The 19,458-nt window shown below is 38.4% G+C and overlaps 1 long non-coding RNA gene and 1 other non-coding gene across 3 annotated transcripts; both read right to left on the reverse strand.

Annotated features, from left to right (window-relative positions):
* Positions 1 to 317: 317 nt before the first annotated feature.
* LOC131247637 (small nucleolar RNA R71) lies at positions 318 to 424 on the reverse strand. Its single transcript, XR_009171913.1, has one exon. It is a non-coding gene; the product is annotated as a small nucleolar RNA R71 (small nucleolar RNA).
* Positions 425 to 6,728: 6,304 nt separating this feature from the next.
* Positions 6,729 to 10,527, reverse strand: LOC131245870 (uncharacterized). 2 transcript variants are annotated; one of them, XR_009171021.1, is made up of 6 exons: positions 10,457 to 10,524; positions 8,495 to 9,073; positions 7,960 to 8,132; positions 7,261 to 7,329; positions 6,944 to 7,102; positions 6,729 to 6,851 (listed from the first exon to the last, which is right to left on the reverse strand). It is a non-coding gene; the product is annotated as an uncharacterized LOC131245870 (long non-coding RNA). The 2 variants fall into 2 exon arrangements; XR_009171022.1 differs by having other exon boundaries at positions 6,829 to 7,102; positions 8,649 to 9,073; positions 10,457 to 10,527.
* Positions 10,528 to 19,458: the final 8,931 nt, after the last annotated feature.

Here is a 19,458-nt window from a genome sequence, read left to right on the forward strand (position 1 = left end):
GCACCCCTTCCTATATGGTTTTTTCAAAAAATACAGGAAACATAGACATCAAGCTAGGAATGATCCAACTCCTTCCAAAGTTCCTTAAGCTTGAATATAAAAATCCATATTTACACTTGAAAGAGTTTGATGAGATCATAGCTACTTTATACTTTCTTAATGTGTCTAAGGACATAATCCGGCTGAAAATCTTCCCTTTCTCCCTGAAAGAAAAGGCTAAGACATGGTTACATTTACTACGTCCACGATCTATTGGTAGATGGAATGACATGACAAGGGAGTTGATAAAGAAATTCTTCTTATATCATAAAACGAACACCATCAGAAAGTCGATCATGAACTTCGCCCAAGGGGAAGATGAAACATTCTTCTAATGTTGGGAGTGGTTCAAGGATCTTGTCAGTTCATGCCCACAACATGGTTTTGAAATGTGACACATAACAAATTTCTTCTATGAAGGACTAACATCTTCCATGCGCCAAGTTGTTGAGACAATGTGCAATGGGGAATTCCTGAACAAAGATTTTGATGAAGTGTGGGATTACTTTGATAAACTTACTAAAACTGCACAATCATGAGACATCTCTCCAAGAACGAGCATCATGTCTAAGCCTACTCAATCAAAGGAGAGAGGTAGAATATATCTTTTGAAAGAGGAAGATGATTTTAACGCTAAAGTGGCTAGTCTCACAAGGAAACTTGAGGCCATGAAATGTAGGAAGGATAAGAATAAGGAAGTTTTCTGCGTATTTGTGCTTGTAACATTCATACAATTGAAAATTTTCCAACAATACATGTGTTTCAAGAAATATTGAATGAGCAATCAATTGCCGTAAATAACTACCAAAGGCCTTTCAAGGGACTCACTTCAAACACATACAATTCCCGCTAGATAAATCATCTGAAATTCAGTTGGAGAAATGGACAATCTGTTACACCTCAAGGAATCCCTAATCAATTCTTAAATCAAAGGAAATCTCAAGAGGAATTGGTTCAAAATCCTTAAGAGCTCATCCAACAAAGTATTCTTCAAGCCTCACAAGAACTCACAAAGGCTATACAAAAGATAGACTCACGCGTTACAGTTATGGAAAAAGGGATGCTTCCAGCCTAACCTATCCCCATTCCTAAACCGCAATACGGAGTTAGTGAACCAAGCTATTCAAATCCAATGGAACTAGCTAAGTCTATCACCACTCTTAGGAGTGGGAAGATAATTGAAAAATTTATTCTGATAAGGGCTGAGAAGCTTAAGGACCCGGATGTAGATGAGACTGATAGACCTAGCAATGTTCCACATGAGATAGAATCGGAACTTAAAAAAAAACTAATTGCTCCATTTCCGCAATGGTTGATATCACAAAAATCTCTCTCTGACTCTTAGGATATTCTAGAGGTGCTTAAGCAAGTGAAGGTCAACATTTCTCTACTGAATGCCGTAAAACAGATACCTTCATATGCCAAATTTCTGAAAGATTTATGTACAACCAAAAGATGGTAAAACATTCAAAAGAAAATCTTCTTATCAGAAAAAGTGAGTGCCATCTTAAAGCAAGATGTGCCACAGAAGTACAAAGATCCTAGTGTAATTGGTAATTACCGGATTGAGCATGCACTTCTTAACTTAGCAGCGAGCGTAAATCTGATCCCATACTCGGTCTATGAAGAATTGGGTCTAGGTGAATTAAAACCCACCCGGACCACATTACAACTGGCCAATCGCTCAGTTCGTGTGCTGAGAGGGATAATTGAAGATGTATTGGTCTAGGTTGATAAATTCTACTATCCAATAGATTTTATCATCCTAGATACTCAACCCATCATGGATATAAGCACTCGAATTCCTGTCATCCTTGGTCGCCCATTCCTTGCTATATCAAATGCAATCATCAATTGTAGGAATGAAATTATGAATTTTTGTTTTGGGAATATGACATTAGAGCTCAATATCTTTTTCAATATGAGCAAATAAGTAGAGGATGGTGACGATGCCCACGATGTTAACTTGATTGATTCTTTTGTGGAAGATAGAACTCTGATGACCTTATCCTCTGACCCTCTAGAGATGTGCTTGGCCCACTCTCATGATTTAGATGATGATATGATTAGGGAGACGGATGCCATGTTTGATACTGTGTCGGTACTTAAAAGTTAACCAGCAGAGGCCATAATTTGAAGAATTACTCCAAACGGATATAATGCCTCTACCGTCTAACCTCAAGGCACCGAAGCTTGACCTAAAACCTTTAACCTTTGATTTGAAATACGTCTATTTAGGTTAAGATGAGACATACCTGGTGGTGATTTCTTCTTGCCTTGAGCGAGAATAGGAGAGTATGCTTATTTTTACTCCCATTGAGCACAAAGGAGCCCTTGGATGGTCGATTGCGAACCTTAAGGGAATTGACCATTTGATTTGTACTAATCGCATTTATCTAGAGGATAATGCGAAACCTCCTGGCAACCACAACATAGATTAAATCCAAACATGAAGGAAGTGGTTAAGGCCGAGTTTCTTAAGTTATTGTATGTGAGTATCATATACCATATATCTAATAACCAATGGGTGAGTCTAACATAGGTGGTTCCTAAGAAGTTTGGAATCACCATCGTAGCCAATGGCGACAATGAACATGTGCCAACTAGAGCTACTACTGGTTGGAGAATGTGCATTGATTATAGGAAATTGAATATCGTTACAAGGAAGGACCACTTTCCTTGCCCTTTATTGATCAAATCTTAGAAAGGCTAGCTGGTCATTTCTATTACTGTTTCCTTGACGGATATTCGGGCTATAACTAGATAGAGATAGCCCCTGAAGATCAGGAAAAGACCACATTCATATGTCCCTTTGCTATTTTTGCTTACCAAAGGATGCCATTTGGACTGTGTAATGCCCCCACCACTTTTCAGTAATACATGCTGAGTATTTTTTTGACATGGTGGGGCAATATTTAAAGGTCTTCATGGATGACTTATCTGTCTTTGGTCCATCCTTCAGCGATTGTTTGGAGAATCTTAAATATGTGCTGAAGCAATGTGAGGAAAAGAATTTGGTACTAAATTTGGAGAAGTGCCATTTCATGGTTCGTAAGGGGATATTCCTTGGACATATCATCTTATCCAAAGGAATTGAGGTAGATAAGGCTAAGATTGATCTTATCTCTAACTTACCTCCACCCAATAACATACGAGACATTTGATCCTTTTTAGGACACGCCAGATTTTACAAGAAATTCATAAAGGACTTTAGTCACCTCTCTCATCTTTTATGCAATCTACTTCAGAAGGATGTACCATATGAGTAGACTGAGCAATGCCTGGAAGCTTTTTCTAAGCTCAGGGGCATGTTAACCATTGCACCTATTATGCAGCCACCTGACTGGAGCATTCCTTTTGAAATTATGTGTGACGCATCCGATTATGCTCTTAGGGTAGTGTTAGGCCAAAGAAAAGAGAAGAAGCCCTATGTTATACATTACACAAGTAGAACTTTAAATCCTGCCTAAGTGATTACACAACTACGGAGAAGGAACTTTTAGTTGTAGTATTCGCTTTGGACAAATTTAAGTCCTACTTGATCGGATCCAAGATCATCATCTACACAGATCATGCAGTGCTTAAGTATCTTCTTTCTAAGAATGATACTAAGCCCCGCTTGATAAGATGGATCCTCCTACTCCAAGAATTTGATTTGAAAATAAAAGATAAGAAGGGAGTATAGAACGTAGTGGCTGACCATCTTTCCCACCTTAACCTTTCTAATTCCTTTGAGACGATGAATATAAATGACATGTTCCCTAATTAATGACTATTTAAAGTCTCCCATTCACCTTGGTTTGTGGATATTGCTAATTATCTTGCCACAGGTTTCATGCCGACATATTGGACTGCGTAAGATAAGAAGAAATTTTTCGTTGAGGTACGCAAATTCTTCTGGGATGATTCATATTTGTTAAAATATTGCCTAGACCAAATCTTAAGGAGATGTGTTGTCATGCCCCAAAGTCGGTAACTAGAATCAGAAGGAACCCGATAGCTGGTTCTGGCTGTAACAGCCTCCATAATACCCCATTCTCGGCTCCTAAAGCAGGTTTCGATTCTGGATCCTACAAGGAGGATTTTCATAATCACATATCCATTCCAATACGAGCATACCCAAGATCACATCAAGTAAATCTCAGAAATAATAAAGGGACACATTACAAAATCCATTAAAAAATTTAAACTTTAGATACAAGGCTGAAAGGAAATACATCAGATGACAAAAGAAGGGAAGAAGATCTACAACACTGGGTCCTCGACTCAACTCCTATCCAAGCTCCGCCACTACGATGCCGACTTAGGATCTCCTACACGCTTCAATCGTGCATACACTATGCCAAAATCACGAATTTGCGACGGACCAAATCCATTGTAAAGCCAAATAAATGACGGATTTCGTCCGTCGTTGTTTACTGGGTCATTTTTTTTTCCGACGGATAAAATCTGTCATTTGATCTCCAATGGATAAGTCTGTCGCAGATTACCGACGGATAAGATCTGTCGTAAAAAATAAAAATCATTCTCTAAAATTCAAAAAACCCACCTGAAATATTCATCATTAAAAATATTGGCGACGGATAACGTCCGTCACTAATATGAGGAGAGCAACGGACTCAAATCCATCGTTGATTTTCAACGTGTTCAGAAATTAGCAACGGATTTGGTCCGTCACTAAAATATCTGTGAAAAAAAAATATATCATCAAATTTTATTTATTTATTTATTTATTTATTTTTTGAATCATACATCTGATAGTCATTCAAAAAATAATTTATACGCTTGTTTAATAAGAATTCTATTAACAAAATAAATCCTATTCACATGATTGTTTAATAAGAATTATATTCATCAAACTAAAAAGTTCAAAGTATACTGAAAATAAAAACTCCCTGCCAAAGCATTATATGATACCTCATATGACAAATACATGCACATAAATGGGATCCACTAAATATGATACCTCATATGACAAATACCTTGTATGACAAATATAACCATTGACTTGCAAAAGCCTATAACTCCCCAATGAAATCTAATATATACTTGTATACTTCTAGGAGACGGGAGCTTTTGCTCGGACACTTCTTCTAGCTTGAATCCACAGCTGTCTACCATGGGAACATATTCATCAAACTCTGAGAACCCTGCCCTTCCAACTATTTTAACCTGTATATTGATGAAAACAAATCATAATAGGTATGAGTATCTCGAATCCTTGATATCTTTCTTTTGATGTTTCCTACTTTATACTTCAAACATTGACAATGTAGATATAGATTTCTATAGATACTTTAAATTTACAATTTTCATGTGATAATAATGGTTTTCACTAAATAATGAATCTGTATCTCTGTGTATCCATCTTTTCTACACTGATGCATTGGAGACCTTGTATCTGGTCATTTCTTGATGCAAATAGCTCAGGATGATTAAGAGTCTTGTACCAGGTCGGGAAAGAAGAGTAAGATAAACCAAAATATAATTCACACAATTGTTTAATAAGAATCACATTCACAAAATTCAAAAGATTGTGCTGAATATGAAACTACACTAAATATCAATTTGTGTGTTTGGATGCTCAGCAGGCTTTAATAAGAAACTGAACTAAATATATAGCAAATAGCCAAAATTAGGTTAGCTATTGACGAAATAAGGTAACGAAATAGCTAAAAAAAATTGACCATTACAGCCCATAAAACGGTTTAACGGCGTGGAAAAGAGAACAAATCGCATGCCAATTTCTACAAAGAACAGTAAGCAATCGTCACCATTAAAAGCCTCAAGAATCAGGACTTCTATGAAGAGACCGCTTGTTTGACCCAAATCTGTGGAAAAGCCTTCAGATACTCTGAAATTACAGGTAAACAGATTGATGATTTTTTTATGCTTATACTTTTGTGAATTTGAACATGGATTTTCGATATGACGAAATTTACAATGTTTAATCAAAGCATTTGCTATATTTGCTTAGCCCCAGAAATTGTACATGTGCCCCAGTTTTTTGGTGATCTAAATGTTCATATGATTAGCCCATGTAATGGTATTCCCCAAAAAATCTTCCAGGTTGGATGATCCTAACTGTCCAACTTGACCCTGTTAAATCTAGACAATTTGTTGTAGTTGTCCATTTTCATCAGTTTTCTAAGATCATTTGATGGGGATTAGATTGGAGCATGACCCATCTCCTATGAGGCCAACCAGATCAACAATTTAGAATAACAAAAGTCGAGCCTCATGCAGATTGTTGCTAGTTGAACACAAAATTGCATTTTCTTTCTGTAGAACATCACATAATACATTTCTTCTGATATTCAAGCTAGAATGAAGAGTAGAAAAAGAAAGAGCAGAAGAGAGCTCTCCTGCTGTTACCAGTGTAACAACATGAGAAGGAGAGACTAATAATCCAACGAACAGGATCTAAATCACCTATGCCAGTTATTGTGCCCATGTATCTAGGCATAATGGAATGACATTATTACTACGTGTGAAGTGTGTATACAAGCATAAAAGGTCAAATACAATGAAAAACAAAACATGTGGATGGAAGTTTGCATGGCTTAAACATCAGATAGTTCAAAGGCATATCATATCTGCCATAGATAAATGTGAAATTCCAAACAACAACATAAAAAAGTTTAGAAGGGAGGAATAACGAAAGAGAGACATTTTGAGCATGAAACTTACAACACACTCTTGACTCTTTTGTCTCAAATAGCATCCGAAAGCACATGCCAACTAAAACGCGGGTGTGGTAGACTGCTTTAGCATATTTGGCTAGAGGTATGACAAATTCAGATGGGCTTGCCCTGAAAACAATGTAAAACAATATAATACATAACTGTTTATATTTGTTATGATATTTACAACATTCAATTTTTATGAGTTGCATTAATTCTACCTTGGGTTATAAAAAATAGTGAAACGACTATTTATGGAGGCTGCATGAGCTGCTGCAGCAAGGAGCCCTATGTGCATGCTATCACTTGATAAAACTGACATGACTGTTTGTGGCCGATTAGCACACTGGATTCCCAGGAGTAACTAATTCTTTTCTTTCCTGATGACGAAAGCAATATATTTCATAGTCAGATGCAAACTATATATGACATGACAGATTGAAATGCTACGTGCATCACATAGGTGGCATGCTACGTGCATCACATAGGTAGCATGAGGATTCTGAATCAGCATACCAGATGAAAAGGACTGAGTCACTTGTAACAAGCCTCTTTGCACTTACAAACACACTCCATCCAGTTGTAAGAAGATGTCGCTTAGGCTGACCTGCATTAGAAATGGAATTAACAAATGACAGGCTAGTTACAGAAGAGCTTCTAGGGATAGCCAAATTCCTGTAACCCATATCAAATTTCAGGATCTTCGACAAACAGTGTAACTAGCAAGGAAAAATTCAATGTTCAAATGAGCAATTTTCACTGCCAACAAACTATACTTGTGGGCGCACCCTTTTTATATACAAAGTACATACCTCTTAAAAATTCAACTTATACCTAATGCATGAGAATTTAGCTATGGGGAAAGGGCTAATGATTGCTATTTCTAATCTCACTGCTTCCTTTACCATATGAGCTTCCTTGCAGGATATACAACATATGTTTTGATGCTTCAATAGCCAATTCTCACTGTATATTGGTTGGTCAAGTCATGAAGCATGAATGGACTGATCCCCTTCTAAAGGACCTGATAAAATGGGAGAGAGTTTCTGTAAAACCTAAGCCTGAGGAATTTTATTTGCAACACTTATGTTCAGCAAATGTAGACTGAATGCCTTTAAAGCTCTGTGCTCTTGGAGATCATGTTACAAAGCACAAAGGACTGCATGAAGGCATTCATGATTCGTTTGCTAATTGGTAGATCTGGGAACACTTCTTGCTACAAGCCTACAAGCACCACCTTGCTTGGGTAACTTCATTTGGTAGATATGGGAACACTTCTTCTCTCTCTTGATTAAATGCTTCTGAGGTGCTAGGCTCAACTTCCACTGCAAGCTACTCAAACGATGTCTTTAAGCTTAGAGACATTGTTCTAGTTGAAGATTCTTCTACTTTCTCCTTCCACTCTAAGCCCTGCATGGATGTAACAATCAATTCAATCACAACAGTATGAAATAATAAATAAATAAAACTGTATTCCACTCAAGCATAAAACTTGCAAGAATTTATGGATGTTTTTTCTTAACAATATCGACAAAAGATTAAGCATGCCAGATTGAAAAGGATAGTAGACAATCCCAATTTCAATGGATTAGAATATTACCCAATCATTTCCCTCAATATTGAGCCAGCATATCGCATTGTACTTCTCAAATAAACAAGAAAAAATAGGCACACCATCCACTCATCGAGACTTAGAGATTGACGTGTTACACCATGATTTGCAAAGATTAGGAGTTGTGCCTTTCAATGCATAATACGGAGAGCCAATATACCTTTTAAAAAGAGGATCCAAAGGTTTATGCTGACTCAAATTAATGTTCGCCATGAGATGGTTGAGGATTTAGTTACTTGCATATTGCCAAGGAGAATTGAAAATAAAGCCAAGCTACATGTGGAAATGAGTCATAAAACCATTTTTACTCTTACCGTCCATCTTGTATGCCCTTAATTGTTTGGTTGTGATTACCCTTTCATGGATACTTTTGGCACATGTTCCAAATCTACCAAGCATTCCTCCTGTCAAATTGTCATTGTTGATCATAGGTGGGCCCTATTGGCTCCTGCAAGAGCAAAATATGCTTGAACATATGTAAGGCCTTCAAATAAATCCATGAAACTCCCAGTGATGGTGAAATGAAATCCAATATCTATGTAGTGGACCTCCACCCGCCGATTGTTGTTCATTTCAAACTATTCTGTTATGTCCCAAGAACCATATAAAGAGAGCTGAATAGGGAAATACTATTTACAGAAAGCTTGAATAGGAAAAGTATATCACTTGATACATCCCATTGAATCTAGAACATATCTCACATATTTTGGACATAGTATACAGTTGCTCTAGGAATTGTCTGCAAAATGCAATGGAAAACAACAATAAGAAGCAATTAGCCTCTCTACCAACATAAATACATATAGGTGGGCCTCTGTAAGGACCACGACATCTCGGGTGAGGCTTGGGTAGTACCTAATCCCCTCCTGTAGGGATTATGATCATAATTATTAATTAAAAAAAAAAACACCAAAAACGCCGCTCAATGTCCAGTCAAGTCAGGTTGACTCGAAGACAACTCCAGTCAATATTTATAATTAAATTAAAGAGTACTTGAAAGTAGTATTAGATATTTAAAATGGTGTATGCAACTAAAATCGCTAAGTAGATAGCAAAAACAAAGTTAAAGGTCTGTCTCTCCCCAAGATGACTAGGCGAGTTTCTGAGCCAAGTCATTGAATTTTAGAACTGTGGTAGTTACTCAGAGTTTCAGAACTATGGTGGTTACTGCAACTTTGAGCTGTAAGGAAGCTTTTTCATACAAAATGGACTGATGGCTTCACCAAACATTCCCTTAAATGCCTAATTTTTTTCTCAGAAAACTGAGACCAATATATGGTTCCTTTCTTTATATAAAGGTCGACTGGAACTTGATAACACACTCTTAGGCCTAGAAAGGTGCCAACAATTGCAGCAGTAGCCCCCTTGTAAACTGGGCTTTGAGCGAATCTACACTTTTTACCTGAACATTGTATTCTTCAGCAGCCATTGGAATGACCTCTGATCCAAAATCCATAAAATGTAGAATCTACACTCCAATGTTTGACATCCAATCACCACATCAGATGAGCATTCCATTGTTAAGGCCATAAGGCCAAAACTTGGCTTGATCCATAACTTAGGTGGGCCACACACACACACACACACACACACACACACACACACACACACACACACACTGGATGCGAAAATTAAGCCTTTAAAAAATCATGCTGATTTGAATACAGATCCAAACCAGGCCAGATTCTATATGAATCATGCTTGACAGACCCTAAGATTTGGCTCAGATTGGTATTATGTTTACATGGCAGCCCCATGAAATGTGCCTTGGACCTAATGAACAGTTTAGATCAATGGATTGGGGACTTCTAAATGTCAATAAAGAAAGAGAAATAACTAAATAAAACACAGGAACTAAATAAATAAAACATAGAAGGTGAAATCCCAATTCCAAAAATCCTCAGATCCCCAAAATTTTAAAATCCCCAAATCCCTAATTTGTAAAATAAAAAAAACCCAATTCGGGGTCCACATTCAAATCTGTAAGCCCTAAAATCCACAAATCCTTAAATCAGGGTCCACATCAAATCAAAAATCCATAAATTACTAAATCCCCAAATTCCCAAATCGGCATTGAGATTGAGAGAGAGAGAGAGAGAGAGAGAGAGAGAGAGAGAAATACCTCACGTTCGACAAATAGTCTTCAATCGAGCTTCAGAGAGAGAGAGCGAGGGCGTGCGTGGCTAGGGTGTTCTGGATCAAAGACACATAAGAAAGGTTAGGGAGACCGAGAGAGAGAGAGAGAGAGAGAGAGAGAGAGAGAGAGAGAGAGAGAGAGAGAGCAGGAAGAGATTGGAAGTTCCTGCGCAAGGATGCTGGGTGGGCCCACCAATATGTTTGTGTGAAATCTACTCCATCCATCCTTTTTGAGAGGGAGAGGCGTAGAGAGAGAGAGAGGGAGAGGTGCAGAGAGAGAGAGAGAGAGGAGTGATGGAGGGAGAGGGAGAGGAGAGGCGCAGAGAGAGAGAGAGAGAGAGAGAGAGAGAGAGAGAGAGAGAGAGAGGTGAATGAGAGAGGGGTTGGTTAGGGCCGGCGCCTTAACCAGCCCTCGTTAGAGGATGCAGATTTCATGCGAAAGCCTTTCGCATAAAGTTCCTGCGTAGGTAGGCTAGGTGGGGCCCACCACCATGTTTTTAGGAAATATACTCTGTTCATCCATTTTTAAAGCTAATTTTAGGACATGCTACAAAAAATTAGGTGGATCCAAGACTCGAGTGGGCCACACGAGAGGGAATAGTAGGGATTCAGTGAGAACCGTTGAAACATTTTTAAGACCATAAAAGCTTTTTTCCATGATAAAATTTTTGTATTTTCACTTCATCCCTGTGTTAATGACCTTATAAATGGTTTAGATGGCATATAAAAATCAAGGTGGAGCCCAGGAAGGTTTCAACGGTAGGTATTTCTTTCCCCAATTTTCCCTCTCGTGTGGCCCACTTTAGTTTTGGATCCACCTCGTTTTTGTTCAATTTTCCTAAAATAAGGTCGATAAACGGATGAACGGAGTATATTTCCAAGAAACATGGTGGTGGGCCCCACCCAGCATCCTTGCGTAGGGACTTCCTGCAAAGGCTTTAGCAGGAAATCGGTGTCCCTCATTAGAAGTTTTTAACGGTGGTGTCACTCTCCCCACTGTTTTCTCTGGTGGGGTCCACTGGAGCTTTGGATGTGACTCATTCTTTGGATCTTACCCTAAAATGATCTCTCAAGATGGATGGACGGCATGGATACAAAACATACATCATGGTGGGCCCACAGAACTTGGTGATGTCACTTCAGTAGCAGTCTCCCTCCTCAACTTGTTAGCATGCAATCCGCCGCCTTGAGGGAGAGGGGGCCGGGTGACGTCAGCAAGTTATGTGGGTCCTATCATGAGGTATGTGTTATATCCAAACCGTCCATCCATATGGTGAGCTCGTGGTAAGGCTTGAGACAAAAAATAACACAGATCTAACTATCAAGTGGACCACACGATTGAAAGCATGTGGGGGATTGAACGTCTGCCATTGAAACCCTTTTGGGGGTCACAGAAGTTTTAGATCAATATGAAATTTGTTTTTCCTCTTCATCCATGTCTTTGTGACCTTATGAACAGATTGGATGGAAAATAAACATTATGGTGGGCCCTACAAATTTTTTAACAGTGAAAATCATCACCTTTCCTGGGATTTGTGGTGTGGTCCATTTAATCTTTGGATATGATTCATTTTTTGGATAATTCTCTAAAATAATCTCGAAAAATGGATGAACGGTACAGGTTGATCCCAAATTTTCGATAAATCCAAAGCTCAATGGACCATGCAACACGAACCAGCGTGGAATAATGATTTCCTAAGTTGATACCTTCATTGGGCCCATGGTAATGTTTATTTGCCATCCAACCTATCCAACCTGTTCATAATATCAAAAAGATGTGAATGAAGAGAAAACACAAACATATGCTTGACCCAAAACTTCTATGGCCTCCAAGAATTTTTCAATGGTAGAGGTTCAATCACACTATTTCTTGTGGTGTGGTCCACTTGAGCTTTGGATATGCTTCCTTTTTGTACTTTAAACCTCAAATTATTTGTTAATATGGATGAACGGAGTGGATAAAATAAATAAATAATGGTGGACCCCACACAGTTTACTCAGTATGCTAAGGGTAATTACTAACTCACCTAAATGGAGTGGAGAGGGGTTTCCTTAAAACATTCATAATCATATATTGTGCTTGCCTAAATGTGATTCACATATCCAACCCACTCATTATGTGTGTCCCACTTGGATGAGGGGTCAGACCAAGTTTCAGTCGCATCCGAAACTCATGTGGGCCCCACCAAGTGCTTTTATATTTTTTAGGATGTCTTCACATGGTTTTAGATGGTATGGCCCACCTGAGTTTCGTATACGGATGATTTTTGAGATTTCTCCTAAACTAAAGGGAACACATCAAAGCATGGTGTTGATGTTCGACATGCATCATGACGGGGCCCACAAAACTTTTTAACATCAATTCTTAGGTTCTCACGAGGTCAATAAGTTGGGTCACAATTTTGACCAGAATATTTGGCCCATTTTATATGTTTGGTCCATTCACTCTATTTTATTGATCAATACCCTCAATCTGACTAGTGACTTGCCCTGATCAGGCTACAATTTTTATTTTTTATTTTTTATTTTTATTTTATTTTTACAGATAAATTTCAATTTCCATTTAAAAATAACATTTTTTTTTCAAAATGTATATTTTTTACGCTTAATTTTTCTTGTAAAACTTTTAACAAAATATCATTTTTATTATAAAATATCTCAAAAAAATTAAAATACAAATTCTGAATTTTTATTTTCAAAATCTCAAAAAATTTCTCAAATTTGAATTTTTTTTCTCAAAAATTCCAAAACGCTGATTTTTTTTTCTTCAAAAGCATCATTTTGTTTTCAACTTTTCAAATTTCTTTTTTAAAATGATATATATATTTTATTCAAAATATCATTGTTTTTATAAATAACTTTTTCTTTTAATTTCAAATTTTTAACATTTTCAATTATTTTTCAAAATCACAAAAATTTTTCAACTACTTTATTTTTGTTTCAAAATGTTTGTTTTTTGTTGAAGTATCAATTCTTTAATATCACTTTATTTTAAAATTTTCAATTCTTTTTAACTTCTCCATTTTTTTTAAAGCATTTTTTTCGAACTTGTCAATGTTTATCGAACTTTTCAATTTTATTTTATTTTTCAAAATACAAACTCTCATTTTCTTTTTGAAAATATTTTCATTTTTCAATATCGTCAGAAATTTCACATTTTTTATATCTTTTTAATTTTCTCTTTTAGGTTATTATTTTTTTCTCGAAATCAAGTTCTTTTTTTCAAAATTATCAACTTTATTCAATATTCTTTTTTTTCCCCACAAAATAGATTTGTATTAAATCATGATTTTTATTTTTTCAAAATCTCATTTTTTCTCAAACATTGTTAATTTTTTTTAACTTCCCAATATTCTTTTTTCTTGTCATATTACAAATCATTTAAATTTAGTTTTAAATTAAAAAAAAATAATTTCCACTCATTTGATATAAAAACAATATATATATATATATATATATATATGCATTCAATCAATTCTTAAAAAATAATATTAAATACAAATATGTACAATTAGATGACTGAAATTCTATTAAAAAACAATTCTTAGACTAGAAAAAAAATAATTTTCCACCATATTCTAAAAATAAAAAAATAAATGTTAAAGGCAAAAGTCCTTTTATGACGGACCACGATCCGTCGGAAAAGCAACTAAAAAACGTCGTAAACTGCTACTTTGGGCGGGAATTTGCAACCGATCATATTCTGTCGCAAAATCAAATTTTGCGACGGATTTAGTCCGTCGCTATGTTACGACGGACCAAAATCCGTTGTAAATCCGTCATAAATCAGGTTTTACCGACGGATTTAGGTCCGTCGCAAAATTTCACGACGTTTGGACCGAATTTTCAAGAAAGACGGGATTGGCGACGGACTTTTTCTGTTAGCGACGGATTAAATCCGTTGTTAAACCAAGCAATTTTTGCGATGGATGAAGTCCGTTGTAAAAATCCATCACAAATTCACAATTTTGGTGTAGTGATAAGCTTATAGAAAGCTTAGAGGGTGGTGAAAGTGTATGACAATGGTGCACAGAAGAATAATAGGAGATACAGAAGGGAAACATGATCAATGCCAATAGCACTAGCCTTACCAAGGTTAAGCCATGAATGTAGAAAGCCATACCAATGTTATGTAATGCTACAAGGCTTATATAGCCGATACCAATGCAATGCGAAGTGCCAATACTCATAATCAGTCCACATATCCAATATAGTTCCATCATAAGGGATATCACTGAGGTCTAATGCACTACAGGATGACTGCCACTCTCAAGACCACACAGTCAATGAGCGTAAGAGACTACACTACCCGCCTGTGGACAGTTAATCACCAGCAAGGCTCAACGGTAGCGGACTTACTCACGAGTTGGTCGGACTCAGCCTAGTAAAGCCCATTCACTCGGGCGGATAAGGCCACATCCCATCTCAACCGACTTCACGACAGTGAGAGACGCGGCCTAACGGTGTAAGGCACTTGGCGCTCATGATTTTCACTCGGTCACGGCGTTGAGGTGTCATCTAGGTACCTTGAAAGTTTAGGGGCTTACACCAGGGATATGCTATGCACTCCAATGCTCAAATGATATATTTTCGATGTCCACATACAACCATCCATGTATATACCAGTGGAGGTAAGGCCCTGATGAAGTAAGGGCGATAATGTCCATGAGATGCGATGCTAGATGCATGAATCATGCATACCAATCATGTACTAGCTCTAAGCACTCAATGTACACAAGAGGAAAAACTCCATCCCTCCATAATATCAACCCAATGACCACACACAAATGTAATCTAATCAGTCAATGATGCATATGAGTCATATGGGTGTGCCATACAGCGATGATGACTTAGAACTTACTCCTTCCCAAGGAGGGAATCAAGTCTAGGTACTTAGACAATTAATCTAATGAACAAACCTCTAGTGGGGGCCCAATACTTTGGGGTAGCCCACAAGGCTAAGAAGGGCCATATATAAGCATAAAGGAATAAGCGGTCCTATCAAGGGTCCAAGGTGGGCCTTCAATCACCTATAACACCCCCATGGGCCTACCTAAGGGCCACCAAGGAGGACATCTAACCTCAACTGGGTCCTAAAAGGCAGCCCGCTACTACTCGAATATGAAGCAAGGCCTAGGGCCTAAGGCAATCCATGACCCAGTGGGCTATACTCAAAGCCCAACTCATAGGCAATGTGGTGGGCCCTCAAGCAAGGTTTGGTCCCAACCACAAAGGTTACACATCCACATATTATGGTGGGCCTTGTGGGTAGCCCGACAATCCAACCATATGGGCAATTTCTATGCTTTATCCAAGTGAGTTGGGACTCACAACTTGGCCCTAGTACAAGGTTATTTTGGTGGGCAGCTAAGGGCCCAACTACTTGCATATTATGGCCCATAAACCCATCACAATAAGTAGTGAGATACAGGCCCAAAGGTCAAGGGGCCTAACTAGAAGATCCAAGATGAATGGGCCTACCAAGGCCAACCAAAACTATGAGCATAGATCCAAAATAAAAATCCAATGGAGGTGGGCCTCCAAGTAAACATAAATGAAGCCCAAAGACATCTTAGAGAATGACAATCTTATGTGCATAATCCATCTTTAATCCGGTGGGCCATGCTGCCCCAAAACAGGCTATTAGGGGCAGCCGGTTTGGGCCCATTGTTGAATTTATAACCCACATATTTCTGGGCCTGTTGGAGCCCAACAATAAATAATATAAATTTGGTATATGTTCCCTGGTGGCCCACATATTTCTCTGTGGGTCCCACCAGATGGGAAGACTAGATTACACACATAAAACAGGTGGACCATGCTGCTGGAACGAAAGTCCAGCAGTGATCCAATGGGCTTGGGCATCCCAAGGGTAGATGAACCTATGGACGTAGGCAATTGGCCCAAAACTCATTCATATGGGTCTCAAAAATGGGTGCCACTGAAAGAGATGGCCATGACTCACATGGACCATAAATGGTGGATGGTGAGGATAACAAATACATCAATGTTGGGCCCACAAGGAGGGGTGGATGGCTAATCATGGCTGGACGCCCTAGCCTGGGCGTCCTAGCTTGGTGGGCCGGTCCAGCTCGCACCACGATTGACACAGGGGTCCATTGGCCCTAAAAATTTTCAGGTAGGTCCTACCATGGGTGGGCCACACCTTTCTTAAAATTTATAATTTTAGGATTTATAAAAATATTTTAATTAATTTAAGGAATTCAAACTATCTAGAAAATTTGCTAAGTGCAGAATTTTGATAGACCCTGATCTGGGCCTCCAATGGGGTGGATCAATGGCCTCAAAAAATTTGAGAAAAATAGATTTTAGGTCCCCTCATATATGTACCAAAAGGTGGGGTCCATGGATGTGGCTCACCAGTGAAAAAATTATTTTATAATTAAGGATTCCCACTCTAATAAGTTGCTGGAAACAGTCCAGAAATTTCAGGCTAACCACCTCACTTGGGCCACACCTTTGGGGCCTCAATCGGGGTCAGATAGGGCTGAAAATTGGGGGACATCAAGATGAGATCCCCACATTTTAGAAAAAAATATTTGATGGGAACAAAAGGTCCCCCTATCAATCCTAAATTCAAGCCCAAAGTTCAACAAAAATTTGCCCAGAAATTTCTGGACAGTAATACATGCATGGAATAAAATAAATGCATGGGACTATTAAGGAAGGGATTGACCCATAAATTGGGTGCCATGGCCCACCCTAGTAGGCCCAATAATTATCTAGAACAAACCCCCAAATTCCAACCCTTGCATGAACATATAAGGTGGCAAAATGGGGCATCCAAACCATGGTGTAGGTTGAGTATAGATGTCCCTTACTGGGCTTTTCTGGGCAATCCAGGCCCATTAAGTGGACCACACATAATGTCATCAGATTACAAGAGAAGGAAGAACATCCAGCCATCAGGGGAGGGCTTTGCCACTATTGAGCCGTCCTCACACAATCACAGCTATAAACAACATTATAAACACATTGTACAACATAAATCTTGTGATGCATGGCCTAGATCTTTGAGATGAATGGTTGAGATGCCAACCCAACCACATGCAAGGGTCTAGATGACCCATCATACCTAGAGAAAGGGGGGAAATCCCCATGCAAGAGGTCCATCAAAGGAAGAATCCCATGCATGGACTTGTATGTACAATGTGGGCCTCATGGGCACATCTAGATGATTGTGTAGGATCTCCACCGTTAATTGGTGGGTCCTACACATCCAAATGAGAGAGATGAAAGAGACTACATGAGGAAGAAAAAGCTACATGAAGAAGAGGAAGGATCTACTTAATGAAGAAAGCACCCACCTAGATCAACCTTGAAACTTACATCACCATCATCTAGAGGCTTCAAGTAACATGGATCAATGGATAAGATGAAGTGAGGAGGGATAGATAAGGAGGGTTTTTAGGGAAAGAGGCATGGAAGGAGGGGGTGGGGACAATTTTGGAGTTGCTAGGGAAGGAAGAGAAGAGAAGAGGAGAGAGAGAGAGAGAGAGAGAGAGAGAGAGAGAGAGAGAGAGAGAGAGAGAAGGTTTTAAGGCAAGTAATGATTGCCTCCTTACCTAGGGTAGAGAAATGAAATGATGAGGGAAGGGAGTTACAAACAAAGCTCATAGCCTAGTAGGCTTTTTAAAAATTTAGCCTAGGGTGAAATGATGGGCATGGGAAAACGTGTAAATCATGGTGGGGTCCACCAATCATGTAATCAATGGCCCATATCAATCGACGCTCATAACTTGAGATGTACATATTGGATTAACGCACAAGATGTGACGTTGGAACCGTGGTGCCGATATGGACAAGATGGCATGGGTCTCAGGTTGATCCGAGTCGGGTCAATGTGACCGAACTCGAGGAAGTCTGTAAATGCTAACCGAAAGTCGCAGGTCACCGAAATTTGACCGGTAGGACCGCGGGATCATGAGAAATGAAATGCATACTCACAAACACACATGCACATACATGAACTCGGGTCGAGTCTTACATATGTACCAGATAATAAACACTAAAGTGCCATATCCTTTTGTCATTCTTAGGACTGTGGTGGTCACTTTTTTGCTAAAAAGACCATGGCCAAAATTCTGCAGTGTAACTTTTACTGGCCCACTATGTTCAAGGACACTCATGAGTTTTACAAAACTTGTGAGCATTGTCAGAAATTGAGAACATTGTCCTGTCAAAATATGATGCCTTTGAACCCCATTCTGATTATTAAAGCATTTGATTGCTGGAGCATCGATTTCATGGGATCATTCCCTCAATCTTTTGGAAATTTGTATATTTTGCTAGTGGTAGACTATGTTACTAAATGGGTCGAAGCGATCCCGTGCCAGAACAATGATCATCAAACACTCATTAAGTTTTTAAAAGAGAACATCCTTTCTCAGTTCGGAACTCCTCGAGCCATCATTAGTGATAGAGGTTCATATTTTTGTAATAGGCCATTTGCGATCTTAATGAAGAAATATGACATTTCCCATAAAGTGAGTACTCCATACCACCCACAAACAAGTGGGCAAGCCCAAATTTCTAATAGAAAAATTAAATATATTTTGGAAAAAATGGTTAACCTTGACTAAAAGGACTGGTTAACCCGATTGACTGATGCTTTATGGGCTTACCGTACTGCTTTTAAGACCCCTATTGGAATGTCTCCCTTTAAACTTGTCTATGGGAAGGCTTGCCACTTGCTTATGGAGTTTGAACATAGGGCCTGCTGGGTGATTAAAAATCTGAACTTCAATTTGAACAACGCTAGTTCACAGCACAAACTTCAGTTGAATGAACTAGAAGAAATCTAGAATGATACATATGAGAACATGAGAAATTACAAGGATCAGATGAAGGTGTTTTATGACCAACACATTCTTCGAAAATCATCCACACTAGGTCAGAAAGTTTATCCTCATAGGGCTGTCGAGATTTGAAATCTAAACAATGACAATGAATTCAAAGTAAATGGAC

This window comes from Magnolia sinica, chromosome 5 (assembly GCF_029962835.1).
Source record: "Magnolia sinica isolate HGM2019 chromosome 5, MsV1, whole genome shotgun sequence".
In the NCBI taxonomy this organism is placed as follows: domain Eukaryota; kingdom Viridiplantae; phylum Streptophyta; class Magnoliopsida; order Magnoliales; family Magnoliaceae; genus Magnolia; species Magnolia sinica.